Genomic DNA, 19,524 nt, shown 5'->3' with positions numbered 1-19,524 from the left:
CCCACAGAACATCACTTCCTGGGTGCACACGCTCTTTGTCTCCTTGGGCTTGCGCAGTTCCATTTGCCTATGAGTCCCTCTTCATGTGGGTAACTTTCACTCCCTTTCCAAGCTGTAGCCCAGGGGGCAACTCTAAGTGTTCTCCCTGTGAATCCCACTGTCCCCAGAGGCCACTTCCCTTGCAGCACCCTCATGCTACTGGAAAGGGCTGGAGAGCACCGTCTTCATCAGAGCCGCACACTAAGTTCCCAGCACTGTGTTAACACAACTGTAGGCGCCTGGTAACTGCTGCTGAATCCAAACGAACTCCAATGGAGACAATGACTCCAGTCCGTCTCTTTAATTTCCTTGACAGAACATAATCTAGGCCTCTGGTATCTTCTTTCAACCAACAACATGGGTATCTGCACTTCAGGTGTTTATAACCTTAAAAGCCGCAATTTAGAATCACCTGTCATGCAGCTCCTGTCAAAGCATGGCTGACGCCATTGAGGAGAGACTTCCTGTACGAGGCAACCTACCTCCCACTCATCCTCCTCCTCATCAGGCAGGACCACCGGAATACTTTAACTAGGTTGTTCTCCACCTTGTACCACACGGAAAAGGACTTTTCTTTAAAAAAATTTTTTTTGTTATTTATTTTTGAGAGAGAGACAGAGAGAGAGAGAAAGTGGGGGAGGGGCAGAGAGAGAGAGAGGGAGACATAGAATCTGAAGCAGGCTCCAAGCTCTGAGCCTTTAGCACAGAACCCGATGCGGGGCTTGAACTCACAGACTGCGAGATCATGACCTGAGCTGAAGTCAGACACTCAATCAACTGAGCCACCCAGGCGTCCTGGGAAAAGGACTTTTCCACACTTTAGCTTAGCATTATACTCTACATTTAATCAGAAACAATAGGAGAAATGGCTATATATAGAAAGCCTGAATTATTTTTTGCATACAACTGCCAAAGAAGATGTAATCTATTGTGCTATTCAAGATCGTTAATACACAGACATACATGACACATTAATATTTAAAACTTGCGGTGCTTTCCTTGAACCGACCACTAAACTGCACATACCATCATAACTTTCCCTTCTTTGTTATGACTGCCAGGTAGCTCAGGGCGGGTTCATGCTTAATTTCTCTCCTTTCCTCTTAGCCTTGGTTAAGCTGATGCTATGTTTTCTTCTCTATTTTTTTTCTACCGTGTATTTTGGAAAAGAATAATGGATCTCACGTTTTTGTTTGCTTATCAACAATGTTCGGAGAACAGTTGTCACCAGACACCTGGGACATGTAATCTATCTGCCTGTACTGTCACCCAAATGTGGTCTAAACACACACACACACACACACACACACACACACATACACACACACACTCATAACCACACTTCTCAGCACACAAAGACTTGAGATAAAAAACAAATACTTGTACTTAGGAAAGGTTTGCAAGTCTTAAAAATGTTGCCCCAGTTTTAGCTGGCAACAGGACACAAGAGTGTACGTGATGCGTGCCCGCACAGACTGAGACGGATACAGGGCCCAGGCTGTAGAGTCATCCTTTAATAAGCATAATGAAATCAAGTCTGCCCTGAGGGGGACAATTATACCCAGATTCCAAGCAATAAAAGAAAGGAAAGGGCAAAAGCGAAGAGCAAGTTCAATTCCCCAATTGCAAATCTAACAGCAAATCGGAAGTGCAATCGACAGACACTGGGACACTGTCTATGCCCGAGAGAAGGGCTGGAGTTGCAAATGCCCTGCTGCCACCTCTGCAATTCAGAGCAAAGTAAAGTGACAACCAGATGGTCAGCTTTTGAATTGCTTTTTTGTTTTGTAATGTTTATTTACTTTTGAGAGAGAGAGAGACACAGAGCATGAGCAGGGGAGGGGCAGAGAGAGAGAGGGAGACACAGGATCCGAAGCAGGCTGCAGGCTCTGAGCTGTCAGCACACAGCCCGGCGCGGGGCTCGAACTCAAGAACGATGAGATCATGACCTGAAGCCGAAGTCGGCCGTTTAACCGACTGAGCTGCCCAGGCGCCCCTAGTTCTGTTTTTAATGGCAGAAATGAGCAAATATGAGGAAATCTCACAAGTATAAAGAAACACTGCTTCCCTGAGATTAGAGGGCTAAGAAACGCTGAAGGAGAGGAGCATGTCTGTCAGCATAGATCAAGTCTCAAGAGCTGGCTCTATAAAGTCTGCAACTTTGAAAGAAAGGAGGAGTGCCACAAAGCTGTTCCCTTCCCTTCCTGCTCCTTGTGATGGGCAAAACCAGAAGTGCCTCCCAGCAAAGGAAGGGCTTTATCGGTATCATCTCTGAGTATATGCCCGATCTCAGGACCTCATGGAGGGCTTACGTGTGGGCTACAAACCATGGCTAGGAGTAAGAGGCTCATCCTCAAGACAATGGCAGACTTGGCTGGGCTTACACTGGCCCCAGTTCAAATTCAGGTCCTGCTGCCTCCCACCACTCTGACCTTGAGGAAGTCATGTTGTTCCGCTGAAACCCATCTGTAAAGTGGGGATGCTGATAATGGCTGATTACCTCACTGGATTGTAGGCAAGATTAGACAATGTCCGCAAAACGCCATGACTAGCACCTGGCAAGAGGACATGGTCCCTAGACATCCATCTCACTCTTTTTCCTTCCTTTGGGACCCCCATCCTCATCCTCTATGTTCTCTGTTCTTTGCTACAGCCTATCCCAACCAATGCCTGCTCTCCTCTCCCTCTTCAACTCTCTCCCCCTTCCCTTTTCCTCTTCAACTTTGGCCTGCCCTGTCTCTTTATTCAGATACTCCTTCTCTGTTCCTATTCTCCCACATTCTTCTTAGCTCCCCAAACTCACCCAGAATCTGAACTCGAGGACACTAGGGCACGGAGGATTAGAACTAGAGAACGTGCAGGGACTGCTTCAGTTTCTTTCCTTACGCACCCAACAGGAGGAGCCGGCCATCACCCACCCACCACCAGCGCAGCAACTGAGCACGGTGGGTGGATGCAGGGGAATACGGGGTTCAAACCCCACCTCTACTCTCAGGCAAGTTAGGTAACCTCTCTGCTCCTGTTTCGTCATATTAAATAAGTAAATATAAGGCAAGTGCCTGGCACTTCAGCACTTAATGAATATTAGCTATCATCACCACCACCATCATCCTCAATTATCTTACGGTGACCTGATGTCCTATGATTATATTTTCAACCTGTGAAAGCAAAATTTTGCTGTCAAGAATATGAACCAGGCACGGGAGCATTAAACCAAGCTGTAATTTTCCAGCAGCTCAATGTCATTCTGGCAGAAGAATCAGTTCTTATCCACATTTATAGGTTTTGGACAACGTCACCACAAGTTGGAGGCTTGCACATAGCACATGAGTTGGCTGTTGGCCACCCTGACGTTTCTGGCAGACCCCCAGAAGATGCCACCACCCAGAGGCCTGTGCCTGAGAAGCAAGAATCCAGGGCTGCTGAGCCAGAAGATACACTGTTCTTGCATGTTCCTGGCTGTCACAGGACAAGGGGCCAGTCCTGTAAGACTCCCTTTTCTCTGCTTAATCCCTTTCTAAGATGCACTCCTTACAACACTGTCATTAAAACTAATGGAGGCCAAACCCCACCACACTGGACTTTGTGTCCTCTAATGATCTGTAATGGGCCCTGATGATGAATCTTTTCTGAGAAATTTATGTTTTTAAATGCATCAACTGTGTCCAGAGATAAGTAGTTAGATAAGTTTTTCTTCGTTTTTAAAAACTATACAATGTTATCCTCCAAGGAGCCAGTCAGTCAGCTGGGAAAAAAAATAAATTTTGCAACAACCATTTGGACTCAAACAAGGGACATTTTCAGAGAACATACCCATAGAAACAATAATAAAAATCAATAGAGATTTCCCTCCAGGGGTGTAAAGCTACCATATCCTTCACTAAGTCCATGTAAGAAAAGCCCACTGTAGTGGACATCTGTGGTCTGAGGCTGTCTCTCCTCTGGGAACTCCCACCCCCACCCCTGCTTCTAAATGATCACAGTCCAAGAACTCTGCATGTCAATCTTCCCTCCCTAGCCAAGGGGGAACAAACGATTCAGGCCTTGCCCAGTAGAGTATCACATACTCCTGGCCAAAGAAACTGGTTAAGGGATGGGGAGGCGACTGAATTTGGAGCAGGAGTGGGTAAGCCCAGACTACTATTCAAACTTTTGTAGAAGAGAGATTCTTTTTTTTCTCCTGTACTTAGAGTTTATGGGACTGTGTCCACCTGGTGGCAACCATCTTGCAATCAGAAAGAAAGAGCTTATAGAAGAGAAGGAACAGAGAGTAAACTGAGCTGAGAAATGCCAAGAGTTGGGACCTCATGGCAACATCCGAGCCCCTGGATACAGCCATGCCTGGAACGACAAGTTCCCATGCTTCTCAAGAAAATATATGAACCAAAACCTCCATGTTAGCTTAAGTTAGCTTGGTTGAATTTTCTATTACTTGTAACCAAGAATCCTAACTGGTAACTTGCTCAAGCTAACACATAGGATCTTGAATATAACGACTGCCTGTACATTTAAAAAAGTCATATTAGGGAAGTTTACACTAGTGCGCAGCTTCCAGAAACACGTGAGAAGGACAGGAATAGCTATAGCTCTTGTTAGTGTCTAGAAAGGTCCTGGATTTAGAGAAATGCAGATACTCCAAAAAAAAAAAAAAAAAAAAAAAAGGCGAGGACAGTGAATTCAACAGTGCATGATGCTTTGTGACAATGTGTTAGCTATAGCTGCATTGCTGGGATGCAGTTCCTCTAATTCACCTAAAATTTGAGAAAGAGAATGGATGTTATCAATCCAAAAGAAAATAAACACTAGGCTCACTGTAGCAGGTTTAGCACAGTAACTAAAGGCTAAACATAGCAACTCTGTCTAAGGAGTAAAAATAAGCAGGAATTTTCTGTAAAGCTATGTGATCGCTATTTATACTCTCTCCTTATTAAGCCCACTATGAATCTGGCCTGTCACAACTGTCTCTGAGCTGTTCTGCCCTCCCTGAGCCCAGAGTTAGTCTCTTAGAGGTACAGCCTGACTCCAAGGTAAACAGCTCCTGCTGAAAGCTGAAGGTGTCAGAATTTGTCTGATGTGTTTAGTGTTGCGTTGTAACAGACAAGAAGAATACAGCTTATTTTCAGACCTGTTTTTCAGGCTTTTTACAACATAAAGCTCAAAGCAAAGAGGATGAAGCAGAATGTTGTAGGTCCTTGTGTGACACTTAGAAATGAAAACAGGCCCTTGTGGAAGAAAATCCATGCTAAAAAAATAGAGAAGAGTTCCAGATGGTGAGGTCTATTTACTGTGAAGCAAAACTGTGATGAAAGTGGGGAACGTCTCAGGCAGATCAATTACACAAGATAAATCGATTGAAGATGTTCTACTGGGATCTAGCTAGCATGGAATCCTGGAATGGGAAGACAACATTAATAGGCTTTCCCTGCTTTGGTGCCCAAAGAAGTAAAAATCATACTGACATCAGAAACAAAACAATTGTAATATTATAGATGAAAAGCATATGTTCAAACAAAGTCAATTATGGGCTGCTCCTTGCACATGCCCTTTATGTTCCGGCCTCTGGGTCTTTCCATACTGTTCCCCATGCCCAGCATACTCCTGGTAACTTTGGTCTAAACCAAACCCACCTTTCAAGACCCAGTTCAAGTGCCAAGTTGATCACAAAGCGTCCCTCGACCATCCTAGCTTAAAGTCATCTTTGCGGTTAGGGAATTTCAGCAGCGCTTTATCCTGTAGCATCTAAATTCCTCCGTGTTGTTCTATAGTTTGTATGTTATATATTAATAACTTAGGAATATATTTTCTATTTCTTTTTCCTTTCATTATTAAGGGCACTATGTCAATGTACGTCATCTTTAACACGATGTGCTTACATCCTGAGGACGCTCAGTAATTCACTGAGTGACTGAGGAATACTTTAGTTGCAGGAGTCTGGAACACCTTGAACCAGAGAAAGGAAAAAGGGGTCCAGGAAGCCACCTCTCTAATATTGCTCTATCTGTGCATAATTGTGATCAGGGCAACGGGTCTTTCTCCTTGTGGGAAACAGGGCTGTTTATCAATCTGAAGGGCAAGAAAGAGTAGTAACCCTTCTTCCAGAAGAAGAAAAAACCCCTAAGAAAATACTATGGTCAACCTAGTTCTAATCCTCTGTGCCCCGCATTTCCCCACACTATTACCAGAACTATGACACAAAATCTACATCAGTGAACAACAAGGTTTTCCATCCAATCACTCTACCAAAAATTTAATAATTTTGGACCCATGATTTTATTATAACCATTGAAATCTAATATACAGCACATTTTTTTCCCTACCTTTCAAAACCAGACTATACCAAATGGAGTTTACTTTATTGAGACATGAGGATTATAAACATCAATTACTGTTTGTATTGTCATATACATGTCAACTCAAGGGGCTGTTGGGTACGAAACGTGGCTTGCTTTTTATCCAGGCCTCTGTATTACTATAGCCTCTGTCTTTTTTCCCCTAAGTTCTCTGTACCTTGCCTCATTAGTGATTAACTTTTGTTAAACGAACAGGTGAAGAGTTACATTCTAAAATACTGGATGATGGGAAATCTAGGAGCCATGTGTGTTATAACTGGGTCCAGAATAAGGTATACCTTGAAGGTGGCAGCCTTAGAAGCTGCTTCCTGCTCAGTTCCTGCTGAAAGGTTGTGTAACCCAGCCCCTCTGGCCATAGATGATTAAACCAAAGAAGCACCTGCCTCAGGGTCTCTGGCCCATAGGTGCCCCCCAGCCAATGACAGCATCCAGAGCAAAGCTGAACTCAGTCAGACTCTCTCTTTCTCAGGAAACAGTACTGGGAAGCAGAGAATTAGGTAGAAGCACAAGATGAAATCCAGGGGAGAGCTGCACTGGGGCTATAAGGGGTCATGGTACTCCAACACCATGGACGCAGAGCCATGGGGGGGTGCAAAGATGCACCTTGACCCACCAGACGGCTGAAGGCTGGTAATGGGGTGCAAAGATAGCCGCTCAGCTTCATTTTGGTCCTGGCTTTCCTCCAAGTGGCTCTACAGATCTCTGGCCTGTGCTTCTGCTCCATACTCCCATGATCCTCCGAAGTGACCGGAGGAAGGCATGAGCTCTCCTGGCTCCTCAGAGTACTTCAGTGCGCGCCGCTGGGCGCGTCTCTGGGATTGGTCCACGTGAGTCAGGTTGTGTCACTTTGGAACTGGATATGATGGAGTCCTGGAGGCAGCCTGCCTTCCCACCCTGCGCCCATCCGAAAGCACCTCAGTACTCCCTCCAAAGACATTTCATGTCCTCAGGTATTGTTAAAATAACAACTCTCGGGGCGCCTGGGTGGCGCAGTCGGTTAAGCGTCCGACTTCAGCCAGGTCACGATCTCGCGGTCTGGGAGTTCGAGCCCCGCGTCGGGCTCTGGGCTGATGGCTCAGAGCCTGGAGCCTGTTTCCGATTCTGTGTCTCCCTCTCTCTCTGCCCCTCCCCCGTTCATGCTCTCTCTCTGTCCCAAAAATAAATAAAAACGTTGAAGAAAAAAAAAATAAAATAAAATAACAACTCTCATGGCAATTATGGCAAACTTTTAATGGGCATTTACTATCTAGAAGCCATGGAAGTACGTAAACTACTCCATTTAATCCTCACAACAACCCTATAAGGTAGATACTATTATTATTCCTGTTAAATAGATGAGGCAACAAGCAACTTCTTCATGGCGACACAGCTAGTAAGCAGTGAGGCTGGGATACAAACTCAAGTAAGTCTGCCCCAGGGCCTAGGTAACACTGTGATACACTGAATAACTCAAAGTTCGTTTTACTAAAGACTCACGAAACCCATGGGGGAGGGGAAGGAAAAAAAAGAAAAAAAAGAGGTTAGAGTGGGAGAGAAAGCCAAAGCGTAAGAGAAAACTGAGAACAAACTGAGGGCTGATGGGGGGTGGGAGGGAGGGTAGGGTAGGTGATGGGCACTGAAGAGGGCATCTTTTGGGATGAGCACTGGGTGTTGTATGGAAACTAACTTGACAATAAATTTCATATAATAAAAAACATAAAAAATAAAAAAAATTAAAAAAAAAGACTCACGAGAGGTCTTGGAAGAAGATTCCTATCTCTGAGCACATCTGAGAAACTCCGTAAGATTTACTTCTATTTTATTTATTTTTTATTTATTTGAGAGCAACTGAGGCAGCAAGAGTGGAGGAGCAGAGAGAGGGAGAATCCCAAGCAGCTGTGCAGAGCCCGTTGTGGGGCTTGAACTCATGAAGCCGCAAGATCATGACCTGAGCTGAAACCCAAGAGTCAGATGCTTAACGACGGAGCCACGTGGGTGCCTCAGATTTTCTTTTACATAGTTCTGTTCCCCCACAGTTTTTCCCCAACTGACAACTCCATCATTTCTCCTCCCTCTTTTCTACCCAGCCTCCAAAAATCTCAACCTGTGTACCCTACTCAACAAAACCAAAGCAGGGAGTCCTGATTGTACCCTCAGCTTTGCAGAGGCACATGTTCCGGTCTCACAGCTACCACATGGAGCAAAGGCAGTCCCACAGTGATGCACATGTAAGCAGTCTTTAAAGGGTCATATCCTCTCCAGAAAAAAAAAATGCGGGGGACATCATTATAGATAGCAAAACTCAGGTCAGGTTGTCTGAGCAGACAAAGTGTCTTCTTTTTCTTCTTTTTACGACAAATTCTTTGATTTCTTGATGAATCTGGAGTAAAAGCAAAGCTTAAGGCTGTGGCAGTGCACGAAGAGGATTCTGCCTGAAATCGCATTGCTTTCCTGGGGTCTGGGGGCCCAACAACGTACTGATTATATATTCATATTCTCGATGAGCACCTTAGGTTTCCACTGAACATTTTGTACACAGAGAACTCATTCTTCCCAAGGTGTGCCTAATTTGGTGGGATATATGGTGACCTTCTTGTATGAGGCACACCACAAGTGAGGGATAAGGTGCCAAACTGGCTGAGTTTCAACAGGGGTATACAGATAATGGCTAATAGAGCTCTCTAAGGCCCAGTGCAGACCAAGTGGTATCCAAGATCTCAACTCAACTTAGGTTTTGCTAAGTCTCCCTTTGAACTGCCACTGGAATTGGTTAGTGAAGTGTACCTTGAAAAGAATAAACGCCAGAAGGTGGTCTTTCTAAAAGCAGAAGAAAAGCCTGGAAAAATCAGCCACGTGTGCAAAGAAAAATACAACGAGGAAAGTTTCTTCCTTTGTAATGATGAACCAGAGTGCTTGCTTGTGGGCATCTGACCTAATTGACTCACGGTGAAATTAAAGGCAGAACTTAATAACTGGTCTGTGAAGAAGAGAGAATTTAGAATTTCCTTATGGACAAAGAACCAGAAAAAAAGAACCTGCACTCCTTCACAGTTACTTGGCTGGTGCATGACAATTAGGTAGCAAAACTTCTTCACTTATTTTTCATTGACTCAGAATTTAAAGAACTACTAATTCCCAAGAACTCTCCTTTTCCATGTAAGTAGAGAAAACAATCCTTCAAGTTATGAATTAAATTTCAATTGAACAAGATACTGCTTTATACAAGAAATTGTTATATTTTTGTCATAAGTATTAGTAAGCTAGATATCTGGGAGGAAAAAAAGTCCAAGAGTCCTAATGAGAAATTCTGGTTGGGGGTAGGGAGGCTTCAAAACACAACACAACCAAATGACAGAATTCCAACTTTTTGTTCCTTTAAATATTTTTTCTCTCTCTCCAGCATTCTTATAGTCCAAATTTTAAATGTTTTGGCATCTTTAGGGTGGCCTGGGTGGCTCGTCGGTTGAGTGTCAAGACTCTGGCTCAGGTCATGATCTCACAGTCAGTGGGTTCGAGCCCTGCGTTGGGCTCTGTGCTGACAGCTCGGAGCCTGGAGCCTGCTTGCGATTCTGTCTCTCCTTCCCTCTCTGCCCTTCCTCCACTCACACTCTGTCTCTCGCTCTCAAAAAATAAATAAAACATGAAATAAAATTTAAAAAATGCTTATGGCATCTTTTTAAACTAAAAAAATTTTTTTAAATGTTTATGTTTGTGAGAGAGAGAGAGAGAGAGAGAGAGAGAGAGAGAGAGAGAGAGAGAATTGAACAGAGGAAGGGCAGAAAGAGAAGGAGACAGAATCCAAAGCAGGCTCCAAGCTCTGAGTGGTCAGCACAGAACCTGTCGCAGGGCTCAAACTCAAGAACCTCAAGATCATGACCTTAGCTGAAGTTAGATGCTTAACCAACTAAGCCACCCAGGCGCCCCAAATGGCATCTTAAATGTAGATCCATAGAGACTACTGTGAAAAACAAGCCAACAAACAAACATTTGGGACGCTGCACCGTATTTTCTTTTCTCAGCACAGTGACAATCGGCATTTTCAGCCATAGGCAGTCTCTTGGCTAACAGAATAAAAAAGTTGGTTCGTAAAACTACCACTCCTCCCCCCCTCCCCACTTTCACTAAACTGGACTGAAGCAGACAAGGAAATTACAAACTTCAAAGTAGATCTAGAAAATGAAGTAGAGAGATTATTGGAAACCCTGCCCACACAACATAAACTGCAATGGCAATTCATCCCACCATAAATATTTTTAAGTGAATGACCAAGCCACTCACTTACTACTTAAAATCTGTCTCATTTTGGCAGCAAAACTTGCCCTATGTATGTAGAGCTGATTTCTACCATCTGGGCTGTAAGAGATCTGAGGGCAGAGTATTTGCTCGTCTCTTTCCTAGTGCCCGGAAGAGTGTCTTAAACAGTAGGTGTTTAGTATATGTTTGCTAACTGACTGGGAAGGGTCTGTCAGATCTGGCTGATTCTGGCTGATATTTGTGAGGGCTGTAGGGTGCAAGAAGGCTACAGCAGCCCATGTTCAACTGGTGGTGCCGTATACCAAAGGGACACATAAGATAAAGGTAGGTCTGCATTCCAGTGAGAGTTAAGAAAATTTAGAGGGTCAAGCAAGAGCATTTGGTGGGTGTTCTTCCACTAGTAATTATTCATTTGCAGTCTTCCCTTGGGACAGAACTGGGTCTAACTACTGTCTGGGATGATTATGTTGGCCATGTCGATCACTAACATGTGGATCTTGTCTCTACTGGATTAGTGTGTCGAGGATTCCCATGACTCCACTTCTTGATTCTTGATCTCCTGCCAGTGTATTTTCACTGTGACAATTGTACATTGTAAGTACTGCCATGGGATGACTAAGGACATATTTCCTCTAATTCCACTTTCACACAAAGGATCAAGAGGAGAATGGGAAAGAGGATGTGTGAGGGTGTGGGGGCTGTTTCTCCACCAGAGGAAGCCAAGAGTTCCATGGCACTCCTATCATGAAGTCTGTGCTGTAAGGCACGGCGGATGGAAGTTAAGGGAGGATACAGGCTTCCTCAGAGACAGAATTGAGGTCAAAACATTTGCTTTAGATAAGAAATCTCTCTTGTGCTTCAGCTTTGGGTTTTCCAACTTTCAAGCAGTATTCTTCAAGTCCAAGGACTGAAGTTAGTGGGTTTTCATCATCCTTGTCAAGGATGACTGACGTGGCATGGCACCAGCCTTGCCAATGTCATTGTCCATCACATCCCTAAGTGTCACGACTCTTAGATTCTAATCTGCAAGCTGTACCTGCTTACGTCTTCTAAGGTTGGGAGTACAGTAGTGAACAAAATAAACTGAGTAGAGCTTGCCAACTTGCTCAAAACCCAAGATGATTTCTCTATGTCACTGCTTTCAGTCACTAGAACAACAAAATCTCTTTTGAGTGCAAGTAATCACAAACAATATCACTGCTCCTACTCCTACAAAAGAAGCTGAAAAGGATTATAAAAATAATTGTTCCTTTTTTCATTAGCCTGAAGCAGGTGATCCTACTGGCTAGAAGGCAGGGGGCAGTGATGAATATAGGTGATTTAAGCAGTGTGTCTGAGGTTACCAGGGCAACTGCTAATTATTATGGAATAACTCTAGTGTACCTCCATAAAGGTCAAGAGTTAAGGTTTTTCCATTATATATTCTGCTTTAAAATGGGGCTTTTAAAGGAAATTGGGGGAGAGAGCAGATGGAGAATGACAGATGAAAATCAGGTTAGAGAACTATATATAGCACAAGAAAATTGAACTACTTAAATTTCACAATGTTGGTTTAGGAGACGGTGGAGGACTTCATGGGTAAACATAAAAAATGACTTTCTGATTTCCTTAAGTTAGGCTTCTCAAATAAGTAAGAAATCTGAAATCAGGCCAGATGCAGGGATCTAACTGCATCTACTTTACCTAGCTCCTTGAGACAAATTTCCTTTCCTGCCTGAAGAGTTAACCATTTTCTAACCTGACCTGGAGCCCTTGACAAGAGTCATTTGGCCATTGAAATAATAATTCAAGAAAACTTGACTTCACTGAAACTCACCAAAAGCTATACCTTCTTGTTATAGGTCTTATTCTTCAAACAGGGCCTAACATCCTTGGTTACTGAGGATGTGACAAATTTTAAAAGTTTCACAAAATTCCTCTGTTCACTTCGGCAGCACATATACTAAAAATTCGAATAATAAGGATAAGATTAGCATGACCTCTGGGCAAAAATGACACACAGATTGTAAAACATTTCTTATTTTAAAAATCAAACCATCATGCTGTATGCCTTAAACTTACATGGTGACGTGTGCCAATTATTTTTCAATAAAACTTGGAAATTAAAGCACATTTAAAAAAATCCTTCGCACAAAGATGTACCTCATAAGTTTAAGAAAAAAATGAAATGGTGATTTTAAAACTGAGAAAATTTACTTCTGAGTTTTCAAAATGGAACAATCAAGGCATACACACGTTAAAAAAATTCTAACGCTACAAACGGGTAGTGTTGAAAGGAAACATCAGTGTCCCCTGCACCAAAGGCCAATGTCCCACGTGCCTCTATGAGACACAACCGCATAGATTCACTCCCCTGTATCTTTCCAGAAACATTACAAACATGTACACATATCTGCAGGTGTATATATCACTGGAGTCTTACACATAAGTAGGATTATACCACACACACAAATGGTTTTCAAATCTAGCTGAATATCAAAACCACCATGGAAGTTTAAGAAAGATACCAAAACTCAGATACCACCCCAGGCCAATTAACTCTGAGGCTCCGGGAAAGGAGTGTTTGGCATTTTTTTACTTTAGGTTCCCCAGGTATACTAATGTGCATCCTGGGCTGAGAAACACAGCACCCTACTTTTCCCTTAATGGACCTTAGAAGGTTGTTCATACCAGCACAAATACAACTCCTTCATTCCTCTGCTGTACTGGTTAGCAGTATACTCCGGGATTTATTTTGGCAGTCTTTTACTGATGGTTATCCTTTCAGGTCCCACACTGTGGCTTCTATAAGTGGTGTTACAATATACATATGCACTGGAGAACATCCACTGTCCTTCCTGCCCTCTTTTCCCTAAGAGCTAACTAACATGGATTACATCCTGCACCCTCTGGCTTCCTGTTGGGGCCACCAAGGGGGGGAGCTCGGGCAAGAGATCACCAGCAGAAAGGAGAGAGCCAAGGTATTTATTCCCTTGTCTCCCTGAGAGGACGTCTGTACATGGGTGAGCCCCTTGACCAAAATTCCTTTCAAGGGACTGACTCTATAGACCTCTCTTTGCTTCGGGTCTGGCCACCATTTTCTATGCAAGTCCTTCCAGCCTAAGGTTGATAACTGGTTGGGTGTGACTAGCCCTGGTTTACTGTACTATCTCTTATGAATTTCCTGCCTCCAATCCTTTATAAATAAACCATCCCTGAATTATGCTATTTTTATGGTGCTGATGTTTCTTCTTAGGATTCTAATACATTATCCTTGGGCAGACATCTTCGCATTTATTTCTTTGTGGACAATATCATCTTGGCTTCCTCTGAAGACACAGCTTCTTCACTTAAGGCCAAAAGAGGTAAGGGGGGGGGGTCTGTACAGCAACTATTTTATCCCTTTACTGCACATTTTTGACAGTGACCCAGCCACAGCCCCATCACCTGTCCAATTTGTAAGGACTACTGAAGGGAACACTGAAGCAATGTCTTAGGAAGAGCTCCACTGCTTCTTTGGGAAAGAAGCTAATAGGCACAAAAAGAACCCGATAGAACCAATGCAGTGAATGACTAAGAGGCAGAATTTCAGAATGCTTTTAGAAACTCTTTTTCTTTTTGTCATAATGACAGTCAAATTTACACAGAGTCACAGGCTGGAAAGGAATTCCTGAGGCTAAATTATCCCCCAGTGAAATCTCAGGATTGCAATTAGGTTCTCCTCTAATTAGTATCGTTCCAATTGGCTCCACCCAACAGAGAAACAATGGGAGTAGATAGATGGCTTGACAAGACTCTGGAGAGTAAACACCTGAGCCTGCTGACTTTGTGCAAACAGCTTGAAGCCAGTCTTGAAAGAGGAGTGCTTTGACTGCTTTCAGGGGATTTTGTTATTTGTAGTTAACTTAGTTTTAGATGTTTTATTTTAAAATTACCTCATTTGGGGCGCCTGGGTGGCGCAGTCGGTTAAGCGTCCGACTTCAGCCAGGTCACGATCTCGCGGTCCGTGAGTTCGAGCCCCGCGTCAGGCTCTGGGCTGATGGCTCAGAGCCTGGAGTCTGTTTCCGATTCTGTGTCTCCCTCTCTCTCTGCCCCTCCCCCGTTCATGCTCTGTCTCTCTCTGTCCCAAAAATAAATAAACGTTGGAAAAAAAAATTAAAAAAAAAATAAATAAAATAAAATTACCTCATTATTTTTAATATGGGTTCTTTGTGTCACACCAGGATCAAACAAAAAAATAAACACTGAGTGTCTACTGTTACCACCGGAAAAAATCGATAGTAAGGATTTGTTCATAGTAGGGCAACAGTCTAAGAGCAAACCAGTTTTTGCTTAGCATAAAAGAAAACCAATTTTTGTTAGCCATTTAATTATACAGGCATTAATTCATCTGACCCTCACAACAACCTTGAAGGTAGGTCTTGTTATTATTACAATTATTTTTATTACTGTTATTAGTCCTATTTCGCAGAAGAGGTTTAGCTCAGAGAGGGAAAGTAATTGCACAAGTTGACAGGAAACAGCAGGGCCAAAGCTTCACTACCAGGCCACGTGGGTTTTTCCTTACACCAGATCCCAAAGCTTTTTGGACATGATATAGCCCATGTCAGCCTTCAGACAGCTATTTGTAACCATAAACGCTCTACAGAAGGATGGTTGCCCTAATAGTGCCATCCATTAGGAAAAATACATTTCCCCCCTCAAAAGTAGAGTGTTCATATAGAAAAGCATTTCTTAAACTATAGAATACAGTTTTAAGAGGCTAAAGAGAAGTGCCGTAAAGAGCATGTGCTAAGGTCAAATACATTTAAGAAACGTGGTATAACACATGCCCTTTGGGAGATTCACAATGGACATCTTAGTGGCGCAAAAGTCCTCGAGACAAGAATCTGTTCAACTGTATCCAACTCAGCTCCTACTCTTCCCCACCTGTCTGTCCCCCTCCTCCTTGCACCAATTTGGGGAATGCTGATTTAAAAGTCTCAAATCTCCTATACATGTTAATGGTCATCTACCATGTTCCAAGCTGTTTTCCTCTCGATGCAAAGGTCTTCATCTTCTCATGTTACACATACAGTAGGTGCTCAATAAAAATATCTGTTGGTTTAATTGGTGCACCGACCCTTTCATGATTTGTGACCAAAAAGCATGCATTTGCAAAGCTGCAGGCTGGCTTCCCTCAGGCTTTGGAAAGTGCAGCCCTGGTGAGCTAACTGGGCTCCTCTGAGAAGCAAACTCATCAGTCATCAGCCTCACAAGTTGTGACTAATCTCAAAGACCAGAGGCAGGGTGTTCTGAAGCCCCTCTACTGTCATCACTGCAGGGACAACCAGAGTGCTAGGGATGATGCAGGCGTGGTCCTGCAGGCTTTACAAGGAAGTAAATTCTGTGTTTATTCTTGTGGAAGTCCATCCACTCCATGAGCTCTATGCCTGTGGTTCTCACACTTCAGGATGTATCTGAATCACCTGCAGGGCTTGTTGGAACACAGAGCCCCGGGTTCCTCTTCCAGAGTGGCTGATCCAGCGAGTCTGCAGTAAAGCCTGAAAGTGGGTATATCTAATGGGCTCTCAGGTCGTACCAGGGACCCTGAACACCTCACTGGGCTAAGCCCCTACCCTGGAAGACCTACGTAGCTGAGAGCAAAGGAAGTCTACACTGGATCCTGCATTGTTTTCTAGATACTTAATGCAGAGAAGGGGTGAAAAATAAGATCATGAGGCTGTTTCCAACTAGAGATGTGTTCCTAGCTAAGTAAGCATCTGCTTTCCAGACTGACCAAAAAGGTTTAAAAAGGAGCACTTTAATATGATTTTAATTTACTCGATTTAGGATCTGAATCTACCAATAAGATTTCCCCAAAGTACACATGTAGGGAGAGAAACAATTCCAAATCTAATTCTAAGGGACAAAAATGGCAACTTGAAGTTCCTTCAAAGTCCCCTCATAGGCTTGAAAGTGCTAAAAGCCATGCGCAAAATAATAAGCCTATTTCCTTCCCTAAAGATTGAATAAAAAATTCGAGATTTACAAATGCCTAACACCAACTTACCTATAAGATACAGTGCCATAAGCCATGTCAGAGCAGCTAAATTCAGATTAAATTCACTTATTTCTATGTTTAATTAAGCCCCAAGGCTTTAGTTATCTACTGTCACGACAAATTTGGGTAATTGAGATTGTTTAGCAATATTAATTCGTTGACAGAAAGAATACAGAACCTTTATGATGTTAGCTCATCAAGGAGGAAAGAAAACAACAATGTGTGTGAAGGAAAACATTTTTCCATTTGCGATTTCCACTATGCTGGAAAACAGGGCTGTGGCTAACGACTTGAACGATGTCCCGTCCCCGCCTCCTCCCATACCCCCTCTGCTGACAGGCTGTAGAGATCCAAGTGGCACTGACAGCCTTGTTGCTTGGGAAAGAAATCCTGCTGGGTCATGAAGTGTGAGGGCTGCCTTGAGCAATTTTTATGTTAAAAAAAAAAAAAAACTGCTAATAACCAAACACATTTATCCAATAAAAATCAGATGGGTCATCAGGCAGGAATCTCCACCCTCAACCAAGTGAGGCCAGCTGGGCTCCAAACTGGTGAAGGAGATCTTGGCTATGGAATGGGAAAAGCTGACAGGAAGACACTCAGAAAACAAGAATACGGGTCATATCAGTGACAATCTCTAAAAATGCCAAGGGAACGTGGCCTGGTTACTGGGAGGAGTGGTGGCCATGGTGGCCCCAGGAGACTGAGGTGTAAGTGGGATGGTTGTGAGGTGGTCTAAGAAACAACCATGAACGAGCCTGGCTGGAACCACCCCAGAGGTTGTGAGGAGGAACAAGAAGAGGCAATGGATCCCTTGTGGAAAATGATGTTGCTTTCAAATTATTTCCCAAGGTGGAGGATGCCACCACTTTTTCAGGCAAAACAGTCTGAAGAGACCTTTTGTGCCTGGAGGTGGGTGAGAATCAGAATCCTCACTCTAAGAGGAAAGATCCTCCTCCACAGAAAGTGATTCAGCCACAGAGGAAAACTTCCTCTTCGAATCTCTGCATTCCAAAGAATGACAAATCAAGATCATTGTAGTAAAATCATAGCTGCCTGTTTGGGTGTAACTCTTTGGACATAAAATCACACTTAGGTGATCAAATTACTTAAAAATATACCGTTTATTATCACCATTTAATGCATACTATTCATTCTGTGATTCATTTGGTCTCAATAAATAACAGCTATGCACACAGCTCAACCCCGTGGGAGGTGGATGTTTCCAAATTGTTCAGCAACAGGCATGCCTACCCCCAAGCTGGTCTGGGTTTCAAGAGGGGCAATGCCTACCCCTAGAGAAGTTCCTCCTTTTCACTGATAACTCAATGACCGGACTGACAGCTCCAGTGTCACAGTGTCCGATTCCAGGTGAGAAGTTGGTGCGGGAAGGCAAGGGGAACAGCCTGGGACATCTGTCCATGCACGAGAAAGACACACGGAGGTTGAGGGGATAGAGAGACAGGAAGGAAATAGGGAGGAGGGCAGAAGTCCCTCCAAAACAAACTAACTGCTATTCACAGTGGAAAGCACTGAAGTAACTTGCCTCCTTTCCCTCCAAATCAGTACTTCCTCTACTCTGCCTTAGTTTTCTCCACAGAACTTTCCAACATCTGATATACAGGCACTGATGTACCTCCTGTCTCCATTATGAGACAAGACCATAGAGGACAGAAACTCCCTTGCATGTATCACTCCATCTTCAGCACTCAGAATAACGCCTGGCCCACAGGAGGTGTTCAAGCACCATGTGCTGAGTGAACGTTGACTGAACTAAGTAAAACAGAAGTAAACTTTTGCAGATACCTCTCAAGTTTTCCCCAGATTTCATCTGAGAGCAGCTGAATCAAAGTCAGGAGGAGCCAGCACTGCTTCAGAGAAACAAGGCAGCCTGGAAGCAGGTCCTGTTTATCTTCTGAATTCCAGAGGCTGTTCTCTCGCCTCTTCCTGGCCACAAAGAGGTAGAGGGCGGTTGACTGTGGCACAATTTGAAGGCATTTGGCATGCACACACCTTTTAGGTCACCAGAAATAACTTGGAAATGGGTGTGTGTGTTTGTGTGTGTGTGTATGTGTATGTGTGTGTGTCAAGCGGCAGGGACATGAAAAAATAATTTTATTTATGAGGCTACTGGGCAGGGAGTTATTTTCTAGGGGTGGGGACCACTCAGGCAGGGAGAACTCCAAGGGTGGGTTCCTCCATGGCTAGAATCATCCTTTATCCTCCTAGCGTGCTTTCCATCTTAACAAGCCCTTCTGTCCCTTCCCCAGCAGTCTGAAGAAAGCATTCACCTAGGAGTTTTTAACTTGAGGGAATTACTCAAGATTTTTATGTCCCTAGTGGGACGTCCCCTGACTTCTTTCTCAGTATTTGTTTACTTCCTCCTTAAAAATCACTATCTTCCAGAAAGGCAGCGGCATAAGGCCAACTCCATTGGTCACTGGGAAAGTAGAGAGTGACTTTTATTTTGTCAGTCCTTTGTAAGCACCATCTGAACAACCTCCGTTCTCAGAGACAGGTCAGCCCCGCTTGGTCCGGCCCAAGGAGCAGGGGGATGGGCATGCCTGGGGCTGAGGACTGGCACCAGCCAGTCTATGCTGGTGTCAGCAGTAAAACCCTGGGTTTCCTGCTTTCCATGCCTGTGTTTGAGCTATCTTTCTGATTGCCTCAGTCATTAGCTATGGGTTTTGCTTTGTCTCTTAACTTCTTAGAATCTCATTTATGAATCGTTTGTTTCAAAGAAGATTCTGAAAACTGACAGGCTAGTCTCCATGCTGCCACTCTCTACAATGAGAACCTTCACTGCCTTTCTACCTTACCCAGGCAATGCAGCCCTCTCTCAAGGAAGTTTGAGGGCTCTGAGGTCACAAACGCACGGGC

General features: G+C 43.7%; 1 protein-coding gene and 1 non-coding gene across 3 annotated transcripts in view; one reads left to right on the top strand and one right to left on the bottom strand.

The window, feature by feature from the left end:
• Nucleotides 1-19,524, bottom strand: part of ARHGAP26 (Rho GTPase activating protein 26) — a 427,668-nt gene that overhangs the window by 50,053 nt on the left and 358,091 nt on the right. The gene's annotated exons all lie outside the window — the stretch shown is intronic.
• LOC124523389 (U6 spliceosomal RNA) lies at nucleotides 12,543-12,647 on the top strand. Its single transcript, XR_006964988.1, has one exon. It is a non-coding gene; the product is annotated as a U6 spliceosomal RNA (small nuclear RNA).

The sequence above is a fragment of the Lynx rufus genome, unplaced genomic scaffold (assembly GCF_022079265.1).
Source record: "Lynx rufus isolate CCGP_SWC_20201006 ecotype Redwood Valley unplaced genomic scaffold, mLynRuf1.p SCAF_1, whole genome shotgun sequence".
NCBI classification, from domain to species: domain Eukaryota; kingdom Metazoa; phylum Chordata; class Mammalia; order Carnivora; family Felidae; genus Lynx; species Lynx rufus.
The sequence above is the reverse complement of the archived record's forward strand: the minus strand, read 5'-3'. Positions and strand labels throughout refer to the sequence as shown.